The sequence below is a fragment of the Odontesthes bonariensis genome, chromosome 5 (assembly GCF_027942865.1).
Source record: "Odontesthes bonariensis isolate fOdoBon6 chromosome 5, fOdoBon6.hap1, whole genome shotgun sequence".
NCBI classification, from domain to species: Eukaryota; Metazoa; Chordata; class Actinopteri; order Atheriniformes; family Atherinopsidae; genus Odontesthes; species Odontesthes bonariensis.
In genome coordinates this window covers 39,487,877-39,514,038 of record NC_134510.1, presented here as the reverse complement: position 1 = coordinate 39,514,038, position 26,162 = coordinate 39,487,877, and the positions used below count along the sequence as shown (strand labels likewise).

At 42.0% G+C, this 26,162-nt stretch overlaps 1 protein-coding gene across 1 annotated transcript in view; it reads right to left on the bottom strand.

The window, feature by feature from the left end:
* LOC142380470 (beta-1,4-galactosyltransferase 3) overlaps positions 1-16,900 on the bottom strand; it is a 36,383-nt gene extending 19,483 nt beyond the window's left edge. The window contains exon 1 of the mRNA XM_075466353.1: positions 16,600-16,900. The gene's annotated coding sequence lies outside the window, so the exon portion shown is untranslated. The remainder of the gene's footprint in view (positions 1-16,599) is intronic.
* Positions 16,901-26,162: the final 9,262 nt, after the last annotated feature.

The following is a 26,162-nucleotide window of genomic DNA, read 5'->3' as shown; positions in this document are numbered from 1 at the left end:
ACACAACTGATAGCAGCAAGTCATTCAAGGAAACAGACAGTGGAGCGAGGCTTCTACATAAAAACTACAGAAAGATGCTGATGTTAAAAGTGTGTTTGCACAACAAATGTTATGGCACTTTCATTCATATGGCAGTACATTTAAAATAAAGCTAAATGCTAAAAGCTATACGCTACTTTTGGATTCATTTTTGGATTTTGCGTACAAATGCGATTAATCGTGATTAATCAGGGAAATCATGTGATTAATTAGATTAAAAACTTTAATCGTTGCCCAGCCCTAGTTTTAAAAGCTTGTGTTCCACTCAGAAAAATCACAGTTACGCACAACCCTAACTCATGGCGTTAAGCTAACGCCGCTGGTTCCCACCAAGCGAACAGAAGCACGTTAACCTGCTCAATAATACGGTGGACTCAAACCGCCATAATCCAAAATAAATGCAGAGTCTACTAAAATTAAATTAAACACTATTTTATCCATTTTTTAAATTGTAATATATTCAACGTCAATCTTTGTTAATTTGAAACCCCGCCCCCCCCCTCATTTGCATAATGAGGGGGCGGGGCATACAGGCACCATGTAAGAAAGGAGACAGAAACATGGAAATAAATGGGTTGCTACAGAAAAGTAAATACATAAATATGATGTAACACAGAGAAATAAACACCAAACCTGAATATAATCCGAATGACCTCACCGCAGTGCATTATGGGATATATTTGAGTTGGCGCCCATTGATCCTACATAATCATCTCTTATATGGAGGACATGAAATCTCCCTCTAAATTCAGGCAGCCTTAGAAAATGGAACTTTATGATGATAAACGTGCGGCGTGTTCTCTAAACGCTTCCATTTTGATCTGTTTTGGCATCAAAATCCTTCTGTAACACGTGACGTTGGGCCGGATAACCGCCAGAAAAAATAAATAAATAAATCCCAGTTATGCACAACCCTAACTCATGGCGTTAAGCTGCCGCCGCTGGTTCCCACCAAGCGAACAGAAGCATGTTAACCTGCTCAATAATACGGAGGACTCAAACCGCCATAATCCAAAATAAATGCAGATTCCACCAAAATTAAATTAAACCGTGTTCGTTTAATCTCGCTTTAATATAACTATTTATGTCCTTTGGTCACACTATTTTATCTTATTTATTTTTTTTTTTTTTAAATTGGAATATATTCAACGTCAATCTTTGTTCATTTGAAATTGTTGCATACATGCAACATGTGAAAAAGGAAATAAATGGGTTGCTACAGAAAAAGTAAATACATATTATGATTTAACACAGAGAAATAAATACCAAACCTGAATATAATCTGAATGACCTCAGCGTCATTTGTTCAACGTCAATCTTTGTTAATTTGAAACCCCGCCCCCCTCATTTGCATAATGAAGATATATTTGAGATATATTTGAGTTGGCGCCCGTTGATCCTACACCATCGTCTCTTATATGGAGGACATGAAATCTCCCTCTACATTAAGGCGGCCTCATAAAATGGAACTTTATGATGATAAACGTGCGGCGAGTTCTTTAAACGCTTCCATTTTGATCTGTTTTGGCGTCAACATCCTTCTGTAACACGTGACGTTGGGCCGGATAACCGCCAGAAGTCGTGCGGGCTGGAATGAAATGAAACTTAAGCCTTCAGTGCTGCAGTTTTAATGCCCGTTAGCTCAACTCGTTCCGAATACGCACCACAATGTTGACGTCTTCAGCACTCAGAGCTCAGAGCGTATCGTGGCGTATCATCATCACTCTGGCGTGAGCGGCATCGGGGTGGGAAAGAAGAAGAAAGAAGAAGAAAGATGGCCTCTTTTTTCTGCTGGATAACAGATATTTGGTGTGATGGTTCTATGGATGCGATGCAGAGTCTGGGAGGACGTAAAGCTCTTCTCATCCAGATGTACGACTGCGAGCAGCTGAGACACTGACCTCTCTAACTTTGCCCAGGCTTCATAATAAACCTCATAGATTATGGATATGGTTTATAAAGATCGAGCTATAAAAACTCCGGTTAATCCGGCGGTATTTGAAAAAAAAAAAAAAAAAAAAACAGATTAAACCAACCAGGGCTTACGAGGCACTTCGGGCTCTTTTCAGATTTTCTAGGACAAGAAGATGGTGGATAATATCAATGCGTTTGAGCCTCATCATGACTCCAGCTTCTGAAATAATATCCTCTATAAATACCCCCCGCCCCCCCCGCCTATTGAGCTGGTTTCTACTATGAGGGAAACAAAGCCGAGCAAACATATCTGCATGTTTTGTTAGCAGCTCTGAAACTGACGTCAGTGTTATCTTTAGACCCGAGCGCTTCAGGGAGAAACTGCCGAGCTAAAGTTACTCCGGATTACATTTCCTTGGCTCCTAGTCCTTCAGTGAGGAACCTTTGGGAGTTATTTACAGGGTATCCCCAGGTTTGACCATATGAAATTTAAGACCTTTTTAAGACTTTTTAAGACCACAAAAAATGAAAATTAAGACTGGGGTCGCGACCCTGGGGGGTTCGATCCCCTTTAGGAAACAAAACACCACGTACACAAATCAGTTTAAAATATGTTATTTCACAGGTCATGCAGAGCAGTCACTGTACATATTGTGGATAGGTCAAGTAATTGAAAACACATATGCTTAAAGTGTACTTTTGACTACTGTACTTAGTACAAAGTACAATATTTTCGGCGATTTAAAATGCGCTTCATTGCATTGTCATGCGTTTTGTCCCGAATAAATACCGCTAACGAGAGAAGTTGTCCTCCTGTGATTCACCGATTCATACGAGTTTTACAAAGCTGCCGTCAACATTCACCACTGACCTCTCATGTCACAGAAATAAGCCACTAAGCACGCTGTAGCACACCAAAATACATCGCCATTTTCTTTGTAACATAAAGCACTGTTGTCATCTTAGCATTAGTCGGAACTGCTTCAGAACAGCTACGTAAAGCTACTGTTGTGATCGATAACAAAATGGCATTCCATGTTCATTGCTACTGCTCGCAAATATATCTGCTATGGCCAAGTTCAGCAAAGAAGGGTTGACGTTCTTGAGCTAGCTTAGCATGTTTTGCGCTCCTCATGTCCAGGGCAAGGTGACCTAATGTTGTAAGTTTGAATTGTTTACGACAGCACTTACATCTCGCCTCCACGTCAGTCTCCGGGGCCGCGAGCAACCAGCTGCTGTAGTTTGGATCACTTAGCCATTGCGGGTTGAATTTGCACTTTCCCATCTTCGAAACAACTGACCACCAACTGCCGGGCGGGTTGGCTCACGCGCGCTGTCACTGTCACTGTCATTGTACTCACGAACTGTCAGGCTAGCCGAGACCTGTGTGCTCATGCTCCATATTCACGTTCGCGCGCTCTGTTATTCATGTTTGACGTTCATGGGGCTGTGGTTCGTTCACGTTTTCTGCGTTGCTCGTAATTCGCTACAGATCGGTTGAGGGGGAAAAATAGACCAGAGAAATTTAAGACCTATGCATGACATTTTAGACCCGTGACACACATTTAAGACCTTTTTAAGGCCTAAAATCGGGGGAATTTTTTTTAAGACTTTTTTAAGACTTTTAAGACCCCGCGGCTACCCTGTATTTATGACCAGGTTTCTTTCACGTTCATAATATCGTTAAAAATCAGTTTCTAAAAGCAGAATCGGAGGCAGAGCCTTCAGTTATCAGGCCCCTCTCTGTGGAACCAGCTGCCAGTTTGGGAGGCAGAGCCTTCAGTTATCAGGCCCCTCTCTGAGGAACCAGCTGCCAGTTTGGGAGGCAGAGCCTTCAGTTATCAGGCCCCTCTCTGTGGAACCAGCTGCCAGTTTGGGAGGCAGAGCCTTCAGTTATCAGGCCCCTCTCTGTGGAACCAGCTGCCAGTTTGGGAGGCAGAGCCTTCAGTTATCAGGCCCCTCTCTGTGGAACCAGCTGCCAGTTTGGGAGGCAGAGCCTTCAGTTATCAGGCCCCTCTCTGTGGAACCAGCTGCCAGTTTGGGAGGCAGAGCCTTCAGTTATCAGGCCCCTCTCTGTGGAACCAGCTGCCGGTTTGGGAGGCAGAGCCTTCAGTTATCAGGCCCCTCTCTGTGGAACCAGCTGCCAGTTTGGGAGGCAGAGCCTTCAGCTATCAGGCCCCTCTCTGTGGAACCAGCTGCCAGTTTGGGAGGCAGAGCCTTCAGTTATCAGGCCCCTCTCTGTGGAACCAGCTGCCAGTTTGGGAGGCAGAGCCTTCAGTTATCAGGCCCCTCTCTGTGGAACCAGCTGCCGGTTTGGGAGGCAGAGCCTTCAGTTATCAGGCCCCTCTCTGTGGAACCAGCTGCCGGTTTGGGAGGCAGATCCTTCAGTTATCAGGCCCCTCTCTGTGGAACCAGCTGCCAGTTTGGGAGGCAGAGCCTTCAGTTATCAGGCCCCTCTCTACCTTTAAGACCAGGCTTTGAACTTTCCTTTCTGATAAAACTTATAGTTAGGGATGGCTCAGGTGAGCCTGAAACATCCCATAGTTAAGCTGCTATAGGCCCAGCCTGCTGGGGGAGCTCCCATGATGCACCTCTCCATCTACATATGACATCATTGTTGTCATTAACTTGTGTTTCTCTCTCTCAGCAGGTGTCCCTGGCCTGGCGTTACGCTGCTTGTTGTCCCCTCTTTCCTGTCCTCTCAGCCCCCAGCTGGTCCAGGCAGATGGTTCCTGGTTCTGGTTCTGATGGAGGTTTCTTCCTGTTCAAAGGGAGTTTTTTCTCTCCACAGTCGCCTTTAGTGCACGCTCAGGATGGGGGATTGGATCAGAGAAAAGCTTCGGTTCAATCTGTTGGTTTCCTTAGCTCGGCTACTTTCTGGACTGATTTGGAATTGAATGAATAAGATTTAGATTATGATTTTATTACATTTAATTTGATTCTGATTGGCTTGAATTGGACTGCATCTTTGGAGTGCCTTGAGGTGATCGTTATAAATAAAACTGAACTGAACCGATTGAACCCGTTGAAACGTCTGCTTTCGGCTTCATTTCCTCGCTACATTTACAACTTTAAAAAACAGGCACGATCGGCATGACATAATGCACTCAAACACAGCAGCGAGAGCCTTTTCTGGTCCTTCTCCCGTCTCCTCCAGCCTCTGCTCGTTTTTTACTTCGCTGTGCAAACTGTGCTTTAAATAGTAACAGCAACAACAGCCGATAAATGGGACATTTTCACCTCCGCCTGTGGGGCATTAATATTACATATATGCTACGTCCACTTGCGTGATTGCATACGCATGAGTGGATGCAAGAAGAGACGAACATTAGAAGGGGTTTAGAGGAGGATAAGAAATGAAGGGGGTGGGGGATGAGTAGTGTGGAAGTTATATGTTTAGATAAACATGGAGGGACAGCTTGCGGTTCAACACCCCGAAGGGACAGCACAGAATTCATGCGAGGCCCACTCACAGCCACAGAAGGAGATAAAAACTCAGCGGTCCAAAGCCTCAGCAACGCAGTCGTTTTTCTTTCAACTTTAATGGCCTTTCCTTTCACTCCTTCTCCAATTCCAGTCGCAGAAGGAGAGAAAACAAACCTCTTTTCCTGCCCGAACCAGAAGTCCTTAAGTCGTATTTCCAAAAGCACATGGAGCCAGACATTCCAGGCACAGCTGGTTCCCATCAAAACAAAAGCTCCCACTTCAGCTCAAAGCTTCTTTCCTGTGGAAAACAGGCGGAGACGGCATGCAAAGCAGCATCTGTGCTGCAGGAAGCCGGGCAAACAAAAGATGGAGGCCTCAGAAGCCACGCGTCGGAGCCAGACGGCCCACATGAAGATATTCTGAACACTTATACTGTGGAAGACTGAGGCTGTGTTCCAAACCGCATACTACATACTTCCATACTTATCGATCAGACAGTATGTAGAGCGTTTACCCACAATGCATTTCGCTCCTGCCCGACCCGAAATCAGCCGGCCTGAAGCTGATTTCGCTTAAGCTCTAAACTCTGTAAACTTTAGCAACATTTGAAACATTTTCAGGCGAGAAAGTAGTCGTTTAGATCCCCAACGTGTTGAAAACCTGACAAAATACCGGCTGTTTACAATTTTGTTCGCACGAATTCGGCGCTGCTAAAGCTAGCCGCAGTGAGCAACGCACTTCCTGTTATTTTCACAAAATAAAATACCCGTTGCCTTTTATCATAGGGAAAGCCATTACCATACAATTGGGGCTTTTGTTTTGAAAACAGGAAGTGAACCTACCCTCGTTGTAGCTAGCTTGAAACTGCCGTTTTGACAGGAAATGACGATTGGCGACGTCACGTTACGTTGCATCTTGGGTAGTTTGAGTACGAGTAGTAACCTCATGATGCATACCCAACATTTAGGAGAATCTAGTATGCATCCGGGAACTTCTGCTTACTCAAACTTGCGTTCCAACTCAAAAAGTTAGTATGAGTAGTAGGAGAAGTATGCGGTTTTGAACACAGCCTGAGAAAAAGGTGTACAGACTGCACTGCCTTGGAGAAGGGATGCTGTGGGGTACCGGAGTCCCTTTTACGAGCTCTCCAGTCCCTGAATAACACAACAAGAGCTGTGGCCATGTTCTGGGTCCTGTTGGCTTCTTCAAGCCATGACCTTCAGCTGAGTGAGAAGCAGCCGGCTGACCTTGAAGAGGGAGCTGAGCCGGAATGGAGGGGCTTTCAGGTTACTGCTCCATCTTTGTTCCTACCCTCACCTGTGGGAACAGATGTGGGAACTGGTTGGATGCCTCCTGGTCGCCTCCCTTTGGACGTTTTTCAGGCACATCCAACTGTGAATAGGCAGACCCAGAACTCATATCTCCCATCTGGACTGGGAACACCTCGGGATCCCCCAGGAGGAGCTGGAGAGGGGGGCGCTGGATTTCCCCTCCTGGACCAGCTGGTTCTGAGATCCGACCTCAGATAAGAGGAAGATGATGGATGGACGTCACTAACTAAGGAAATTATTTAAAAACACTTTTATCTTCTTGTTTTTTTAGGTTAAAATACCCGACAAAGAGCTCTTTTCATTTTCCTCTTGTGGATGCCCACCACAGCAGTTGTTTTTTTCCTGCTCGAGGTTCGTTTCCCCTTATAACTACTACTACTTCTACTGAATTACAACCCAACAATGTGGTCTATATCGCCACCCATTGGTGACCACACAGCTGAGTTTATTTCCCCTCATGCGCGTCAAGTTTTCTTCAAAACGACTTTGTGCCTTTAGAAGTTTTTTTCTTTCTGTTGTTTCCATACATCTTTTCTTATTTAAATCTTCTAAATGTGAATAAAAAATGTCAACGGAAAGCCTGCGGGTGGGAAAAGGGCTGAATTCTATCAAAGGAGAGAAGAGGTATTCAGCCCAGAAACATTCCCATCTTTGTTTCTTTAACGGTTAAAACTGGAGGAAATAAATGAGGAAATAAGTGCTCTTTGAATTCTTGCAACACATCCGTTTATGAGTCAGAAACCAAACAATGCTTCTTGTTCCGTCACGTGAAACCACACAACCCTGACGTCACGTTTCTACAGAATAAAAACCAACGCTTTTCTGAGACCACTATGCTGCAGTAATCAGCATTTAAACGGGGCAGAACTTAAAAATACTCAGGCTTTTCTTGACTGTAGGGTGGAGTCCTGACAGGCCTCCCTGATAAGATAATGAAACTTATTCAAAAGGACGCTGCCAGGTCACCGATGCACTCCAGGAACAAGCCATTAATCCAGCTGTTAGAGCCATTCAGCGGCATCTGTTAACTACAGAATTTAATTTAAGCTCCTCTTATTTTCTCTCTGTGGTCAGAGCCCAAAATAAATTGGACATATGTTTGCTGGGAGCCTGCAGGGTGGGTCATATCAGCAGAGGGTGCTCAGCTGCTGGTGGCCAGAGTTCAAACCAAACATGGCCGACCCCTGCCCAAACTGTCGACCCCTGCCCAAACATGGCCGACCCCTGCCCAAACTGTCGACCCCTGCCCAAACATGGCCGACCCCTGCCCAAACATGGCCGACCCCTGCCCAAACTGTCGACCCCTGCCCAAACATGGCCGACCCCTGCCCAAACATGGCCGACCCCTGCCCAAACATGGCCGACCCCTGCTCAAACTGTCGACCCCTACCCAAACTGTCGACCCCTGCCCAAACATGGCCGACCCCTGCCCAAACAAGGCCGACCCCTGCCCAAACATGGCCGACCCCTGCCCAAACTGTCGACCCCTACCCAAACATGGCCGACCCCTGCCCAAACAAGGCCGACCCCTGCCCAAACAAGGCCGACCCCTGCCCAAACATGGCCGACCCCTACCCAAACATGGCCGACCCCTGCCCAAACTGTCGACCCCTGCCCAAACTGTCGACCCCTGCCCAAACTGTCGACCCCTGCCCAAACATGGCCGACCCCTACCCAAACATGGCCGACCCCTACCCAAACTGTCGACCCCTACCCAAACATGGCCGACCCCTACCCAAACGTGGCCGACCCCTACCCAAACTGTCGACCCCTACCCAAACATGGCCGACCCCTACCCAAACATGGCCGACCCCTACCCAAACATGGCCGACCCCTGCCCAAACTGTCAACCCCTACCCAAACATGGCCGACCCCTGCCCAAACTGTCAACCCCTACCCAAACATGGCCGACCCCTGCCCAAACTGTCGACCCCTACCCAAACATGGCCGACCCCTACCCAAACATGGCCGACCCCTGCCCAAACATGGCCGACCCCTGCCCAAACTGTCGATCCATGGGCGTCAATTGGGTATATGGCAAGGTATGGCAGCTGCCACACTTTGGCTCCAGGGGAAAATGGAAATGTTCGTTTTTAATTTATTCATTTTTTTTAAATGAATTTATGGAATTACTCTGTGTCAATTTGTATTGATTATTCTATTATTTAATACATACAAATGAACTACAATTGAAATTCTGAACAACAGAATCAATTTATCTAAGTGTCATCTTCCCCAACACTTGTATCCCTTTTGAAATGTGGTATCTCCCAGCCCCCCCTCCCTCCCTCCCACGAGATGACGGAGCCTGGAGGTCAAAGCTGATGTTATTAGCAGGATTTTTTGTTTGCTAATTATTGTAAAATATGAAAAGGAAACAGAAACTTTAGATTTATTTATCCAATGTTGGCCCAGCGGCGGAGGAAGGAGGACCAGGTAGTGAAGGCGGGATTCAGGCTGTTAACGAGGCTGTCCACTTCAGCACCTCCGCCGCTAATGCTAATGCTAACAGGGAGACGGAGACGAGTCCATTGTTATGTTAGCTGGGTGTGAGTGAGACTGCGTTTGCACACAGATAAGCTACAGAGCAGACTTTTGTGGTGATTATTTGCTGGGCATGTATATTTATTGATTGATACTGTAGTCATGTGACTGTAGTGACCTTGCCGTACCTTAGCTTTGGCTGAATTGACGCCGCTGTGTCGACCCCTGCCCAAACATGGCCGACCCCTACCCAAACTGTGGCCTTTTACAGGAAAATCAGAACAAATACTGTTCATTTTGCAACAGCTTTTCCACCCGTTGCATTTAGAATTGGTTCTCTTGTTCTAATGTGAAAGGAAACTGAATCCGAGAGTCTTTTTTAATTAAAGTTTCACCTTTTTAATGCCGTGCATCCATGACACTTTTCTCTGAGCTGATATAAGTCTGCGGTGTTGATGAAGCAGCTTTGATCTTACACTTCCTGTCTCAGCATGTTCCTCTCATAAGACTTCAGAAAATTGGGTCAAATTGCTATAAAAAAAAAAAAAAAAAGGCCTTTGGAGTGTCACCTATTGTTAGAAATTCTATGTAAAAAAATGTTTAAATAATTGAACACGTAAATTATCTGTGTGTTAGCTGCGCATGAGCTGCCAGTGGAAAGTTTGAGGCATCGTAGAACAGCATTAGGTGAGTAATTCAATATTAATTCCTGCAGCACCAGGCCGTTTGGTTCATCTTGACCTCATAAGATCGGAGCCGCATTCAGGCCCCGACTCTGGCTGCTTTCAGCCTCAGAGCAGGGCGGTGCGCTGAGGCACGTCCCTGCAGGGTTAACCTTGGCAGCAGTGGGTTTTCTCGCTGGCAGCAGCATCTAAAAGCCTCCCTGGTTACCGGTCTGTGCAGAGATGGATGTTACCGTCAACAAAAGGGGTAACTCCAGTAAACCTCTCACTTAGTACTGCAGCACTTACAGGAATTAATTGCTAAATGTTAAAATATCCTCATTCTTTCAAAATGTAAAAAGTACAAATGAAAGCTGCCCGGATCGGGGTCATTCAACTGGTTTATCACCTCATGAGTGTTTATGGTACACAAGAATGCAACTGATGTGAACAAACATCAGCTGACTCCAAACAACTCTTACATAACCACATTTCCTTCTCGGTCCTTTATACCAGCAAAGCACCAGCCTTTAAAACAAGAACTTTAATAGAAAACGTCATTCTTATTCCATGAAAGCGAGCAGGTTCTTCCCGTCAAGCACCAACCCAGCAACACTAATGTGTCAACACGTCCTGAGAAGAGAGGCGCTGGCATAACAACACATCTCTGAGGCTGTTCCCCCCGAGAGCGACTCTGCTGGGACAGACGAGAAAAAAAAACACGTCGCTCTCCTGCTTTAGCCTCTCATTTACATGCATTTGGTTGCTAACGCAGTTTCCAACCCCTACTGAGCAGGTGAGGTCCCTTATCCAATTACAGAAACATGCAGACTATGCATCGACAACCATGGAGACGCAGAAACCTCCACAGGGACAACCGACCAACCCACAACAAACGTGGAGCAACAACTCCCCACGCACAGAAGCATCTATCGCGCTAAGCTGACTGGCTTTTAAAATGGACTCTTTTCTTTTAAATGCTCCCCAAACTTGAGACATTTTTCCTCTTTTTCTCAGATTTCCTTCATCAAACCAACCCCGTTCATGCTCCAAAGTTCCATCTTTCAGAAAAAAAAAAACAGTAAAATGTTTATTAATCCAGCTGAATTCCCCATAAAGCTGCTCTCATTCACATATTTTTCTGTTTCTGTTGTCAGAAACTGGGACTAAATTCAGTCCATTTAGACTACAAGTCAGCTCACTGAAAGCGTTTCCAGCCTGTCGCTCTGCTCTAATAAAATCCTGATTTCACCGTTAAAGGGACAGTTCGCCTCTTTTGACATGAAGCTGCGTAACATCCCATATCAGCAACATCATTTCTGAACATCTTCTTACCCCCTGCTGCGTCCTGTGAGCAGAGTTCCAGCCTCGTTTTGGTGTTGATGAAGGTAGTCCGGCTAGTTGGCTGGGGTTTAAAGAATAAAGCGTTTTGCTTCTCAGAACAATATGTGTTCAACAGAGTAATACATTTGCATCACAAAATGGTTCTCCAGGAAAAAGTCAGACCTCACAATCACTTGGCCCTATTTTCTCTCCCTTCGTATCAATGCGTTCAGCCACCTAGCGATAGCCGTACCTGTTGGACCCTACTTTAGTCTAAATATGTTCATACTTATACAATTAAGTCCAATATCTGCATCTTGATCGGCCCAGAAAACATAAATTTAGTTCTTAGACAGAATGTAGCTGATGGAGGATTTAAAGTGACTTCAACGAGAGGCTCAATAACTCCATAACATCCAAAGAAAATCATGTTTATTTTTATTTTTATTTGATCAAATCAGAGGTGAAACATCAGAATCGCTTGGCCCTATTTTCTCTCCCTTCGTATCACTGCCTGCTGTGTAGGGGACTGCTCGGTCTGCACGGTCTGCACAGCAGGCAGTGATACGAAGGGAGAGAAAATAGTACCAAGAGATTGTGAGGTCTGACTTTTTCCTGGAGAACGATTTTGTGATGCAAATGTATTACTCTGTTGAACGCATATTGTTTTGAGAAGCTAAACGCTTTATTTTTTAAACCCCAGCCAACTAGCCGGACTACCTTCATCAACACCAAAACGAGGCTGGAACTCTGCTCACAGGACGCAGCAGGGGGTAAGAAGATGTTCAGAAATGATGTTGCTGATATGGGATGTCACACAGCTTCATGTCAAAAGAGGCGAACTATCTCTTTAAAGTAGCTTAAAGACGGCGTCTGTGCAGAGAATTCAGCTGGACGCCTACGTCTTTGGCCACTTGGCGCCCATCCTGAAGTGCAAACTGCCCAACAGGAAGCGGCAGCGGCATCTGAAATCCCTCTACAACCCGACGATCTGCTGCACCAACATCCTGCTGCTTTACTTTCCCAGAGACGGCCGAGGCGATGCCTCCGATTTATCCTGCATCAGAACAAGTAAAATGTTCCTCTGGGATTGAACTTTGTCCCGAAAAGCGCCTCAGACAGGAAGCTGTGGCTGCTGCCGCTCGCTAGCGGTCCAAAGCATTTAAAAACGCCCAACCGCAACTGTTCTAGAAGTTTCCTGAACGGAGTTTGGACAAGTAGCGACACGAGGACGGATCTACAGGAGCAGAGAGCAGAGCGTGGAGACAAAAACCAAAGCCTGACACCACGAAGGGAGAAGAGCTCGTCCTCCTTCTGCAATACTTTGGATTCAGGGCGAGTGATGTTACCGAAGCGTCGGAACTAGGGCTGGGCAACGATTAAAATGTTTAATCTAATTAATCACATGATTTCCCTGATTAATCACGATTAATCGCATTTGTACGCAAAATCCAAAAATGAATCCAAAAGTAGCGTATAGCTTTTAGCATTTAGCTTTATTTTAAATGTGCTGCCATATGAATGAAAGTGCCATAACATTTGTTGTGCAAACACACTTTTAACATCAGCATCTTTCTGTAGTTTTTATGTAGAAGCCTCGCTCCACTGTCTGTTTCCTTGAATGACTTGCTGCTATCAGTTGTGTGTTTTGCCTTTAAGTGATATTTTAGACTGGAACTACTACGCTGAGAAGACAATTCAACTTGGCAGAGTTTACAGATGACTTTGGTTCTGTCGACTCCGCCGTCTGGAAGAACTTTAAAATGAAAATGGCCGAGTAAAAGTTCCGTACCCTTCTCCATGTTTGGTGGATCCGCCGATTACTTTCTTTTCCTGTTCCACAGCAGACAGCAGCAGACTTTTACAAAATAAAAGCCTGTGAGTTTTACAAAATAAAAGCCTGTGAGCAGCAGACTTTTACAATAATAAAAGCCTGAAAAAAATGTTTAAAAAATATATATATATATATTATTAAAAAAAAATTTTTTTAATAAAATAAAACCTGCGTTAATAAAATATTTATCAACGTTAAATAATTAACGAGTTAACGCGATAACAATGGTTGTTAACGTGAAAGGTCCAACATCGAGCAGCATCGACTCTGTTTTCTACAGGTTTGAATCCTTTAAGCACAACGTGGAAGAGAAAGCAGGGCTCTGTCGGTTTATCCAGTTAGAATATGTTTTATTCTCCGAAGATGTTCTGAATTTATCCGAATGAGGATCATCATGTACATTATCAGGAATGTGTTCCAACAAGGAAGCAAACAGTGCTGTTTTTACACAAAAAATTATCATTTTGAGTGATGGAAAATGAAGAAAGTGTCAGAGATAAACTGACACCGAGGGTCTGCTACAAGCCATCCGACTGGAAAAAATGTTCCCCAACTCTGGATTGAGTTTGTAAGACAGAGGTTAGTGTTTTTATTACGATGGGCTGTGATATCTGCCTTTAAATTCAAGTTAAAGGCCCACAGATTTGACCAAGTAAGGAGTAGTACAACAGTATTTCTCCCCCATCTAATTATAGAAAACAGCGATTTTCTGCCATGGTGGAATTGATATTTTGGTATATTTATGCTGGTCGTACTTTGGCAGTTGTAAACAAACTGCCTTTTAAATGTACAGATTCACAGAGGAAAAACAAGAAAAACACTTGGTGCTTCCCCCAACTTTCACATGTCAGTACTTCCTTTTACAGCCTTTAGACCGACAACAGAGATATAAAACAAGACAAAGATCGGTTCAAAGATCACGTTTTTCTATTGCCGCACAGAAATAGGCCCGTCATCACACTCACGAAACCAAATTATTTTTAGTGTCTGGTTGATATAATCTCACTGTAGCCACTTCCTCTGATATGGTTTAAGGTCACTAACTGAGTCGTCATTGTTGTTTCACCTTCTAGAACTCCAAAGGCACAATTTCATAGATAATTATTTGACTGTAAAGTCTGGTTAAAGCAAAAATAAACCACAGAAATTCAAAATCGATGATCAAAACCATAAATAAATTGCCAAATATATTAAAATTAGGCTTCAAAACTGCAAAAGAATGAGCAAAGAGCTCTGCTCTGACACACCGAAGATCTGAGACCTGCTCAATTAGACGACATTGGGGCAGCAGTTAGATTGGTGGGTTAATTTCGTCCAAGCAGCCCTCGCCGGTTCGATTCCCGGCTCGGGTACCTACATGTCATTGTCCCCTCTCTCCCCCTCTGTCCTATTTCCTGTTAAGCAACTATCTGATAAAGGCCACGAGTGCCCAAAAAATCGTTTAGTATGGATATAAATAATACAGATTCTGGTTTATAAAAGGTAATGTGTGGTGTGCCACAGGGTTGCGTACTCAGACCACTGTTGTTTACATCAAATTGAAGGTGTTCCAACTAGCTTCTGGATACTGTGGAAAGTGAACTACTGATTGTTAAAAATAATAAATAAAAAAATGGTTGCAGACCCTGTGTAGGTTGCATAAAATCCAAAATAAACTCAAACTTGTGCTTAAAACTGTTGTTTTTAAAAATTGTCGAAGATTTGTTGTAATTGTTCCTCCCTGGAAAAAGAACTGTTCGAATAAATAATTAAAAGCCAAAGTTAATGACATTCCCGCCCATGATGAGTGCATGTAAACACTGAGCTGTGGCTTCACCCTTTTGGTTTGTCATTTATTTTGATATAAATGATCTAAAATAAAAAAAAAAGCTGCTAGAGACTGATCTAAGTTGTTTGGTTTTCCACAGCCAGAGAGCCATGTCAATATATCCATTAAAATGTTTATTCCAACTCATTTTGTTCCTCCAGAGGCTGGGAAACAGCGTGGGTTGGCCGATCGTCTTCAGATCTCAGCTTGTCTTATCTAGTTTACAACCTCCGTTGTTGATGAACGGAATTTGTTTTATCAAAACAATAAAAGGCAGTAAAAGTGAGAGGAAAACTGAGCTCATGTTCTTCTTCTGCTGTGGTTGTCTCCACACCTTTGACTCCTTTTAATTCTTAATTCCCAGCCGGTCAAGGTAAACGGCTGCCACTCCTGGCAGAGATGCAGGTTTCTTCCCGTTAAACGGGAGTTGTTTCCTCCCACCGTCACCTCGTGCACGCTCAGGACGACCAACTGCCAATAAATGTCTTTCTAAAAAGTAGTTTTTACTTTAAAGAAAGTCAATTTGGCCCGATGTCGTGTTTGATTTTAGCTTTAGTGTGACGTACATTTATACGGAAGAGTATTAGGGCCAGGCATAAGAAAAAAATAATAGTATTTTGCCTGTCGAGATTAAAGTCCACGTCGAGATTAAAGTCCACGTCGAGAATAAAGTCGACATGTCGAGAATAAAGTTGAAATGTCGAGAAGAAAGTCACTTCCTCTGGTCCATCATCTAATTACTTTATTTTCGACATGTCGACTTTATTCTATACTATAAATATCTTTTCTAATGCCTGGCCCTAATACTCTTCCGTACATGCATACTCTGTGTTTTTAGAGTCATTGCAAATATTTCCGTGACCACAAATCAAAAGAAAACATCCGATGATTAAATTTCCTCTGACATTACAGACACAAAGAACATGTGTCAATGGGCAGAAAGCGGCTAAAAAAAAAATCCTGGTGAATAAAGAGCAGTTCTTGAGTGTGGACCCGGTCAATAGTAAAGTTCAGAGGGGGAAGGGGCCACCCTTTAGGGCCTTTTGTTCTGCTGTACGTGGATCCAAGAGACCTGCTTCAACTGGAATTTAAGCCATTCAAGAGGAAGAGGAGCACGAAATGGCGAAATCTAACAGATCTTAAACATTTACTGAGACGATAACAGCCCGATTCCCTGAACAGAAGTCAGGAACTAAATAAACCCAGTTTCCCAGCTGCCATTAAACCCATTAAAAACGTCTTCTTTGTTCTCTTTTTGCCGTTTTCTGGGTGATCGCTTTGGGGGGGAAACTTTCTAAAAGTTGCACAAACCGTTTGAGGAAGAAACGTAAACAAGAGTTTAAGTTAACGTCAATCAACACCAGGCTTGGAAAAAAAAGCTGGTCTACGTGGCTCTGATAACTTATCTGGAGAATACAAAGGATAATTAAACCGTTTAACCCGTTTTTCCATTGATTAGGTCATCGTAGAAGGATAACTCGTTAGTTAATGTCGCAGTTTTTGTGCGTTGCGGGGCTCACTTTGCGCTAACACAAGCCAACAAGCTTCCGCTGAAATACACCCACAAAGCCGGACAGTTTGAAGACATAATCCGTTTAAAAGCAGCCCATGAAACCGTTCCCGGTCCAATTGATCCCTCACAGATGTGAAGGGAAGGCGAGGACAGCCGAGCCGAGCCGAGCTAACCGCTGCGGGGTTCGTTAGCCGATTAGCTTGCTAACGCACGCGACCAACTGTTTTCCGTTGGTCAGAGAGGCGGTTCGCCCGTTTGAATCTTACCGGACGGTGTGTGCTGAGGCCCGGGCGAGGCGGTCTGTCGGCGGTCGGCGTTCCGCTGCGGTCCTCCGCCGTGTTTCCGTTGTGTTTTGAAGTTGCTGCTGTGTGGACGATGTTCTGCCTCAGAAGGGGCAGACATACGGATGTGTCCCCTCCCCTTCACTTCACTTCACTTCACTTACTTTGGGTCCCACACCTCCCACAGCCCGTGAGAGGAAAAACACTCAGAAACACTCAGAAAACTCTCAACAATTGACGTTCATCATGGTTGTGGATCAGTCTAACCGACTCTGGGTAATATCATGCCCGTCTTTACGCAACATTCAGCCCTGACTTCCTTATTTTTCACACAAGGAGCCAAATTTTCTTAAAAATATTTCAAGTGGTATTGAGGCTTTCTGAAGGTTTTATTTGGACAGTAGTTGCCTTTTCCACACATTTTCCATCAAGACTTTGTACCTGAACACTTTCAGAGCAACGTTTTTGTTGTTTGTTAAAGGGATAGTTCACCTCTTTTGACATGAAGCTGTATGACATCCCATATTTTAGCAACATCATTTATGAACATTTTTGTTTGTTATCCCTTGTGCGGTCTTAACATTGTGTTTATACGGAGCCCCTAAAGGGACATGGAGGGATTTTTTTTTTGCGGGATCTTGCAAAAAGTATTGCGAGATCCCGCAAAAGTTTTTTTTTACCACGTCAGTGAACCGGAAGTAAAACAGACACAGCGATGGAGGAGCCTACTCATCATCTTTTCAGATGTCTCCCACTTATGTCAAAGCCATGTCTACGTGCAAGAACGGATTTGATGTCTTTATATGTTAGGCCAATACTAAAATAGAAATCAATAAACTTCTCCCACGGATGATGGGTAGGCTCCTCCATCGCTGTGTCTGTTTTACTTCCGGTTCACTGACGTGGGAAAAAAAACTTTTGCGAGATCTCGCAAAAATAAAAAATCCCTCCATGTCCCTTTAGGGGCTCCGTATATTTACTCCCCTTGTCCTACGGGTCAGAAATGACCCGCCCTACCAAAGCCCCAAAATAAAGCAACTTAATTGAATTTTAAATCCAAAATCTATTCTGTATGATGAAACCACCTGTTATTTATCTATTCAACTCAATTCAATACATTTTTTATCATGTATTTTTTGTTACACAATACAAAAAGACAATCACCAGTTTTCAGGATTACACTTTTTTTTTTTTTTTACCACAAACCTACTGTCAGTTGGACCAACAGTTTTCTTGTTTTCTTTGACATAATAAAGGTTTATTATTGCTATTATATAAATGTGAAGTAATTACTTCTGAATTAATTATATTAAAAGGGATACACCGGTATCACACCTGTTCAAAACCTTGGATCATAGCAAGTTACATGGCTTATTAAAATAATCAAATCCCAGCAGCAATTTTCATAAGTTTACATTTAATACAAATGATTTGGCCCACTTCAAAAAGAAAAAGACAAAAGTCTTGTTGTTCATGAGATGTGTAGTATGTTATATGTGAGAGTCATGCTTGCAGCCTGCATGTTTTGAAGAGTAGACCTTTCTCACTCAAAAAAGAAAAAAATATCAGCCAGTTTCACCGCTTGCTCTTCTGTTTGCACATACTCAGACAGCCATTCCATCCTAAAAGAACCGCATTTCTTTTTTACTTTGGCTTGGTGAGTGGATGTGTCGCTGACGCTGCGGTAGGGCTGGGCGATATATCGATATTTAAGATATATCGATATATTTTTAAATAAGATATGGAATTAGACCATATCGCATATATCGATATAGTTCAAATATCGGAAACAGGTAATCTCAAGCTGATGTTTTAAAAACGTTTTTCTTAAATTGAGCACTTTATTATGTTATCTTTTTATATATAAATGCTGCCCATTTTTTATTTTATAGGCCAATTTTATTGAAGAAATTTTTTTTATTTAAATGTGCACCTTACGGAGCTTTGTTTTACAGCGTTTATGTTTACATTTTATAGTGAGTTTTCAATAAATCTACTCGTATTTGGCTTTGACTTTGACTGAGCATTTCATTTCACAGCTCTCACTTTGCGGAAAAAATATTGGGATATATATCGTATATCGATATTCAACCTAAATATATCGGGATATGACTTTTGGTCCATATCGCCCAGCCCTACGCTGCGGGGTTGCGTCTCTTAACTCCGCCGCACTGTTGTTAGCTAGCTAGCTAACCTGCGCGGCGCGTATGGGCAGGGCACATATGCAAGCACTATCAATGCTCTGATTGGCTGCATAGCGTAAGTAAACTCGTATCATTGGCTGAAAACCTGTTACTCATTGCTTTACATTGAAAAATGGTACAGAAAAACATTACGCCTGGTTTTAGATATTAATTAATACGTTTATTGTGAATTTTATTTTATGCGCTGCATATATTTTCTTGTGCGCTGAGAATGTGCGCGCAGCTCAGAGGGAACATTGGTAGTGGGTCACTTTTGACCCGCAAGACAACAGGAGGGTTAAAGGGACAGTTCACCTCTTTTGACATGAAGCTGTATGACATCCCATATCAGCAACATCATTTCTGAACATCTTCTTACCCCCTGCTGCGTCCTGTGAGCAGAGTTCCAGCCTCGTTTTGGTGTTGATGAAGGTAGTCCGGCTAGTTGGCTGGGGTTTAAAAAATAAAGCGTTTTGCTTCTCAGAACAATATGCGTTCAACAGAGTAATACATTTGCATCACAAAATGGTTCTCCAGGAAAAAGTCAGACCTCACAATCTCTTGGCCCTATTTTCTCTCCCTTCGTATCACTGCCTGCTGCAGCCTGCCGAGAAAGTCAAAACTAAATAAACTTTGAACAGATTGTTTTACATTTTGGTGAAACCTAGAGTTGAAACGGCACCAAATAGTTAGGAGAAAACCCACAATCCTTCTAATCGGGCTAATTTTTTCTGTGCGGAGGAAGAAGCTTTGCAATGGCGGGTGTTAGCTTGAATGAAGTAGACCATTTACTTTTTCATTCATTTTCTTCAATGTATTTGAAGTAAAAACAAGAAGCGAAGAGACTGGGGGCACATCGACCAAAAGATTGACCAAGAATTTTGGCTTTTATGGCTTTAATGACTGAACACATTGGCTCTATTGAGCAGGAGTTCATCCAAAGTTACCAAACTTTAATAAAACAGGGATTAACCTGTTTGCCTCATAGAAAAACTGTCGGTGTGAACTCTCAAACATCCAAACATCGTGTCTCCTTGGCCTTTATATTTTGCCTGTCTGACTCTGTAAATATCAGGTATTATTTACTGTGGTTACTTATTGTTTGATGAGGACATTAAGGACAAAAGGGAACATAATGTTGTTGCTAAAGCTTGTATCTTGTGATACTTCTGTTGTTGAAATGTAATCGGTTGGCTTTCATAATGGGAATGTTATCCAACCCATTCAGTTTCACCACCGGCCGTCGCTGCTTGTAAACATGACAAAAAATGAATGTGTATGGCTGTACATGTACAGGGCTTTTTTTTTTTTTTTTATCACTGTGGTGTTACATTCCACAACTGTAGGGGGAGACAAAGAGCACAAATCGGCCACATTTTGTAATATTACTTTTACACTGACCTGTGAATAATTCATGCATAATTAAGGCGAGACACTACAGGTGAATAGGATAATATTTTAAAATAATAGATATCACCACGAAACTTCCTCAGTTTATTACTTATACAAGTATGAAAAATAAATGTATTTTAGAAATTTGTATGTTTGATTATGCAAATTATGCATTATCTCATTAAATATGCGCACATTTGCATATATTTCCGGAAGATAGATCTGAACATATGATAAAGCCAGGTGCAAAATTATTTTTTCATTTTGTTTACATACAGAAAGAAAAGGAAATTACAGAGGGATTTCAGGATATCTGCTTTCATTTCCTAGGAAATCAAAATATACTGTCCATAGCCTAAAAAACATCAATTTTCGCCATATTTTTTGATTATGTCACATAAATCAGGCCAAGAATAATTTATCAACAAATCGTTCTATAAATATCTTCAGAATACTGCTAAGTGTATAACTGGAAAGTTTGGTGTTAGTAGGTGCTCCATAGGCTGAGATATTGATACTGGAATAATACGAAAAACTGATTTTGAGAAAACGGCATTTAAAGATTTAAATAGGGGAATTCATTTTGGTAAATTTGGGCGAAACGTACTGCTGCGAGTAAACAAAATGTGATGAAATAAACATTTTAATTTATGTTTTGAAATAACACATATTGAAGCCCAAAATCTAAAAATTTACCACTGCACGAAGAATCATTGTTTTTCCCTGCCGTGTCTCGCCTTAAGTAACTCAAGGGATGAACTGGTAGTTTGGTTTTCATTTAGCAGCGAAAAACACTTTAAAGAGATACGAATCAGTCATGTTTCCGCTTTCTGGTTTTAACTATTAAAAACTATTAAAAAAGGCTGTGTGGTGTCACCAGAAGGCTATGTTGTTCGTTGTTGTAACTCAGAGAAAGAATTATAGACATTTTTATTTATTTTTAGAAACAAACCTGAGGAGGAATAAACAAAAACTGCGGTGGACATCCATCAGAGGAAAATGGAAAGATCTCTTCTTCTTTACTTTCTGGGAATATCTGGGATATCACAGACTGTCTGGGAAGAAAAAGAAGAAGAAGAAGAAGGTCAGTCATGTGAGTTTATTATTTATATTATGAAAATATGGAAACAGAGTGTGGCCTTGCCTCTAATTCAGGTGGTCCCGATACTAAAATATTCAAACTCGATACAGAAACCAAGGAAAATATTCTGTCTTTAATTCCATTTTGATACCGATAAGGGAAAAATAGTCAATTAGGAAGCATAAGATGTCTTTTATAAGCATTTCCCACCATTTAACTAACAGCACTCATGCTTACAACTGAAAAAAGGAACAGCAGCAACTTTAACTTTAATTTAAATTTAACTTTAATCAACTTTAATGAAACGCTTATATTTTATTTTCCTCGTCAAAACAGACAAAATGCAAAAATTCTCAACGTGGAAAGGGTTCATTTCTGGTGAATGCTGTTAAATCTCTCCCAGTTATTCACTTACATCAGTTTCTCATTGGATTAAAATTCTCCACAGTTTTATGGTAAAATATGCAAACGTGGCCTTGTTTTTTGGATGCAGTCTGTTGGTTTGCTTTGAATTGGCTCGGTATGTAACAGATTAACTTAGAATTGAATTAATTTGATTGGATTGGGTTGCATTGAATTAGACTGTAATTGCCTTGAATCGGACTGACTCTTTGAAGTGCTTTGAGATGACATTTGTTGTGATTCGGTGCTTTATAAATAAAACTGAATGCGGTTAAATTTATTCAAATATACAGCGGCCTTCACGAGGGGAAATCAGAAAAAAGTCCCTTTAAGTTCACCTGGTGTTTCCACATGGCTGTGCACTGGTTTCCTGTCTCTGTGTCACACATGTAAACATCTCACTGGCTTTCAGAGACCCGGATAATGTCCTGGTGGAGCCCTCCGATAGCAGGACGCTGTGCCATGTCCTGGTTTAATCTCCTCTGGCAGTTTGTTCCACTCGTTTGCAGCATAACAGCTAAATGCTGCAGAGCAGGAACAACATGGAGAAAAGGGAATATCACAGCAGGAACATCAGGCAGATGTTCACCTGAGTTACCTGCTGACGCTGTGTGTGACATCATCAGCTGAGCTGTTGCTAAGCTACAGAAACACCACCCCAACCCACTGATGAAGGTTTCTACATGTTTGAAACCTGTTAACATAATAAATCTGTATTTCTAGTCTTTTCTTTCCAGTCTTCTGACAGAAGAAATGCCAAAAAATCCAAGAAATTGTGTTTTTTGTTTGTGGAGTCTGGAACAGGAACACTGGAAAAAGTGTCCCTCCAAAAATAAGTAAAAAAACAACAAATAAAAGACGTTTTTCCTTGAAATAAGAAAAAAAATCTGCCAATGGAACTAGTGAAAATCGGCTTGTCAAGATTTCTTGAAATAAGATGTGATATTTAGGACTTTTGAGATAAAAGTGATCTTGAAATTAGCTTAAAAACCTCTTCAAATGTAAAAAAAAAAGCTTGTTTCATATGATATGTGACTCAAAACAATTTGTTTTCAAGACTTTTTCATTTAACAAGATATTCCAGATGTATTGTCTTCGAACAAGTCCCTATATCTGGCTGAAATGGTACTTGTTAGGCAGCTGTGTCTGATATTAAGTGTAATGAGATACTCAATGAGACAAATATACTTGGTAAGATTTAGATTTTTTCCAGTGAAGTCATAGAAGTCTAAAGGTTGTAAAATCTTTCTAACTGTGGACTTTATCTTTACTCTTATTGGCCAATAAGTCTCCGTCATCTGTAACAAACCTTTAATAAAAACGATGCAGCATTTATTTCAGGAGGCTTCGGTGAAAACCAGACGAAGAAACGCTTACAGCTGCACAACAAACTGAAACCAGACGTGTTCACACTGGTGAAAAAGGGTTCTGGTTCTGCTGTAGGCAGCAGGCCGGACCCTCTCGGTGCTGTGGTGGAGAAACGGATGAGGAGGAAATTAGATTCTGTTTGGGAGAATAATGAACATCCTCTCCACAGCATCCGGACAGGACAGAGAGGTTCAGGAGGTCCTTTGTCCCCACAGCCACGAGGCTTTTTAACAGCTGCTGAGTTCTTCTCAAATTGATTGATTGATTTTTTCTTTTAATTATTTATTTAGTCATTTATTATTATTATTAGAATAGAATAGAATATAAAAATTATTTATCCCCCAATGGGGGAAATTCAAATTCGTCAAGTAGCTAACATTTTTTTTTAAATATTTACAATGATTGAATTAACAACAATAAAACAACAATAATAATACTACTACTAACTAAATAATAATAAATGACTAAATGGCAAAATAAACAAATAAATAAAAATCAATCAATCAAAACTAATTAACTAATTATTAGTTAGTAGTCGTATTTTTGCTAGAATTGGCATTATTATTATTGTTGTTGTTAATATAATCATTGTAAATATTGAAAAAATTAATTTGGAGCAACTTGACTAATTTGAATTTCCCCCATTGGGGGATGAATAAAGTATTTTTCTATTCTTCTATTCTACACGACTGACTGCTGCTCTCAGTAGAGTTTAGATAAGAATCCACGTTGGTGATGAACCCATCACCATCAGCTTGTTCTGAAGTTATTGTTTGAAACTTTGAGGCGTTCTGGAACTGGAACGCAGTTAAAAGTCAACATCTGATGCAGAGGACCCTCTTTCAGATGCAATCACTCACAAGTAAGTTTTACTTTTATCGTTTTCTTCCAGAGACACTCGGCTCAGTGATTTCAGGACATCTCTGTGACTTCAGACCGTTTTCTTTCTGCTGGACAGTTGGAGAATGGCAGCGCAGACGCCCACCTACAGGCTGCTTCCTCTCAGGCCCTCGGCAGCTCAGACCTCCATGGACGGTCTGGCGTCGGTGCTGTGGAGCAGCATCTTCCCCGGCCAGCGTTACGGACCCAACAGCAACCTGGATCGAATCTTCGGCCGGATGCTGCGGCAGCCGGAGCTGGCGGCCCTGCAGCTCTGTCCCTACTACTTCGACCAGGTCACCTACAGCCTTCCCGTCGCAGCCTCACAGTGGGTGCTTTGCTTTGCTTCTACCCCCAAATCTGCTTCTGACACATGAAAAACTGATGCTAACGTGTGATGTTCAGAGTAAAAGAAATGAACGAAAGAAGCAGGTTTTCAATGGAAACTGCAGCATTAATGTTTCCGCTAGAAGTTTTCTTTGATAGTTAAAACTTTTTCAGAGTTTGTAATCAAAGAAACTTCCTGATTTTGTCGATATTCTGAAGTTTGAGGATATTTTGCATCGAAGAATGGGATAAAAAGTTTCTTTATAAACGAATTAATGGCTGGGCTGGGCAACGGTAAGGATGGACTGTAAAGGGCTGTAGAAATAAAGTACATTTACATAAAATAAATAAAGTACATTTCCTTTTGTCTTTCAGGTCGAGCCCCAGCCTCACTCTGCACTGCTTTGACTTGTGGGCGGAGCGGCAGCGAACACCTGAGCAGCCGGCTGGAGGCTCCCAACATGGCCGACCAGACGCCGGCATCAATCTGAGTCGACTCTGTCGAGTCCAAGACCTCCACACAGGCGGGACCATAAGCACACGGGTGTTCCTTTACCTGATGTACGGCCACAGCGACTGACTGATCACTTTATCTCATAGTTGTCAATAAATTTTTCTTATAAAAACCTGTTAAAGTTGAGCGTGTAACTGATTAAACTACTAAACTAGTATAAGCTCTTCAAAGGTATTTAAATTCATGAGTGCGTGAATCAAAAGGCTTATAAATCCCACTTTCATCTCGAGTTTAACTCGTTTCTCTCAAGGATTTTAGTAATCCTGCCGATGTTTTACAACAAAAACTCAAGAACGCAGACTTCTCACGAAAGGTGGAAGTGATGTGAACCTTTAATCCGGGAGGATTTCCCTCAGAAACCTCCTGGAGACGCTTGCTTTAACAGATGGAAACTTCTCCGAATAGTTTCTAGAATAGAAGAATAGAAAAATACTTTATTCAAGAAAATTCAAATTAGTCAAGTAGCTCAAAAAAAATTATTAATATTTACAATGATTGTATATTACCAACAATAATTCTAATAAAAATACTACTACTAACTAATAATAATAATAATAATGAAAAATGACTAAATAAATAATAATAAAAAAAGAATAAAAAAATCAATCAATCAATTTGAGAAGAACTCAGCAGTCACTGTTAAAAAGCCTCATGGCTCGGGTCCAGCTGTTTCCAGATGTTGTTAAAAGAAGAGGCGATGCTGCACAGTGGGAAACATGGAGCCGTCCCAGCTTTATCAAATTCACGATGAGCTGATCATTTTCATGAAACATTCAAATTTCTCACTTTTGGTTCATTTTCTGTTGGAATTGGAGCCTTTTCGCCATAATTATGCTGTGACACACGGTTTCATCGCTGATTAGCCAGACTTTATGAAAGCTTTATCGTGTCTTTACATGTGACGTGCGTACTTCAGGTTTATTTACGGTATTAAATTTAAATGCATATTAAGGAGTTTCAATGGAGAAACTTTGCAAAATACTGAAATTTCTTCTTTTCTTCTCGTTTTAGAGCTTCTGTCGGAGTTAACACCCGTAACTCTGGATTTAATGGTTAACTGCAGCTTCTTTCTCCAGCTCGGCTTCACTTCTTTGCTTGGATAACGCACAGTTCCACGTTGGGGAAGTGAACCACGTGGAGTTAAAACCAGAGCAAAAAGTGTCACTTTTTCTTCAAAGTTCAACATATTTTTGGAGAGAACGTGTAGAAACTTACATCTCATTCGAACGAAGAGATGACAAGAAGTGCTTCAGATCTAGGAGCCACTCAGTGGGGTCACATGGCTCTGAAAGGATCAGATTATTGGCTAAATTACAATCAGAATGAGTTGAGCAAGGGTAATTCTCCTTGGATATCTGGCGGTGAATGAATGGGATCAGAGGCACACAGCGTGTCATACCCC